The sequence below is a fragment of the Aegilops tauschii genome, chromosome 5 (genome assembly GCF_002575655.3).
Source record: "Aegilops tauschii subsp. strangulata cultivar AL8/78 chromosome 5, Aet v6.0, whole genome shotgun sequence".
NCBI lineage: Eukaryota > Viridiplantae > Streptophyta > Magnoliopsida > Poales > Poaceae > Aegilops > Aegilops tauschii.
The window spans coordinates 52,530,371-52,532,512 of NC_053039.3; positions in this window are offsets into that span (position 1 = coordinate 52,530,371).

A 2,142-nucleotide genomic window follows, 5' to 3' on the forward strand; every position below is an offset into this window, starting at 1 on the left:
TGATGTAAATAATGCATGGATAGGAAGATGATGGTTCGAGGGACATCGATCAGGCGTAGACTCTTCCCGCAATTGCCTCTCGACCAGACCGACCCTGAGGCGCGCTCCTTGGTCAACACCTCTGAGGATGCACGGCGGGACTTGATCAACAATGAGGCGTGTCAGTTTTTCAGAGGATGTCTTCCCGTCAATGTGGTAGGCAGTGGATCATCGTCCAGGGGGAGGGGTTCAGGAGGAGGACGATCTTTTTTTTTGCATGACACCAGGGAGGTGGGTTTCTTGTGCGTTTGGGGAGGTGGTGGCAGATGGATTTTTTGGTAGGCGGAATGAAGGAGAGTTGAGTTCGATGTACCACGTATAGTCCCCAACTCCCATTTAATAGTAGAGACTGGCAGAAAAAACTACCTATTATTAATTATCTGCATCCCTAATTAAGTGTCTGACTAATTAATTAGTTGCATTTAATGGCTCGATTCTAAAACTGATTTGTCACCAAGAAATCCCTACTGAAATGAACTTAATTCATTGCACACGTAATTAGTTATCTGGCTTATTAATTGCATCATGACTTCATTCCTAAACTAATTTGGTGATTGGTTTCCAAATTATTATTATTATTCTTATCTTTTTACTTGAGGCAAGGGAGGTGGGTTTTATTATGCGTGTGAGGAGGTGGGATCGGATGTGTTTTTTTTGTAGCGGGATCTAGGGATTAATAGTAATGAGAAAATTGAAAAAACTTTCTACTATTAATTCTGTGCATTCCTAATTATGTGTCTCGCAAATTAATTAATTACATTAATGGCTTGATTCATACTTAATTAGGCACAAAAAAAATACTTAAACGAACTTAAATAATTGCATGCATAATTAATTGCATTAATGACTTGATTTTCAAATTAATTCGATGCTTGGTTTCCATTTTTTTTGCCATTATTGACTGGTGATACCTTTCAAAATTAACGTGATCCTCTCATTTAAGACTCGGTAATACTTTCCATAATTAATGTGATACTCATGTCCAAAGAAAAATACTCTTCATAATTAACATGATCATTTCGTTCAACACTCAATGGTACTTTTTGTAATTATCGTGATCTTCCTGTCCAAATAATAATACTCTTCATAATTAAAGTGATCCTAATTTCAAACGCTCGATAATATTTCCCATAATTAACAAGATCCTCTTGTCGAAATAATGACACTCTTCATAATTAATGTGATACTTCTGTCCAAATAATGATACTCTTAATATTAGTATGATCCTCCAATCCAACGCCTGATTATATTTTCCAAATTAAATGGACATATTGACTATCTGCCTAATTAACACACATAATTAACTTGTCTGGCTAATTAGTAGAATGTAGTTTGGGCAAAGCACGAATTGGACAAGAGATAACAGAGATGATTTTTTTGGCATTAATGGATGCGTGTGAAACCAAACCAAAGCAAACAACGTACGAACTTACCATAACGACTGCGGACTCCCCCTTTATGAGTAGAGACTAGTAGCATGTCCATGCGTTGCTACGGGCTACAATGCATATACTTGAGGAAGCATCTCTGGTCTGAACTCCTTATCCAATTATGCCCCTCAATCTAGTATGTTACACCTACTTCTTTTTTAAATGTACTCTTTTGTAATATTGGTTGTAGGTATATTTTGAAGAAAATTTTGAGCGACAAAACAAAATTTACTAATTATGCATGCATGACCTTGATACCAAGAACGATTGCTAACATAAATTTTGGAACGTGTGGTGACACACATATCCACTTAAAAAGAGAACAATATTTATATTAATCAAAATCCGAGAGTTTGTACAATTCGTGAATTTATCTGGTTAACAGGTAATTATGGAAGAAAGAAAAGGTCTATAGGAAGCTCGCTTTGTGCTCTCGAGGTGGTGGCGGCTGGGTTGATCCATCTATGCTTGCCTGGCCGTCCGCTACAGCACTCGTCCCACGGTGTAAATAATGCATGGATAGGAAGATGATGGTACGAGGGACATGGATCATGTATAGACTCTTCCCACAATTGCCTCTCGACCGGACCAGCCCTAAGGCGCGCTCCTTGGGCACCTCCTCTGAGGATGCACGGCTGGATTGGATCAACATTGAGGCGTGTCGGTTTTTCAA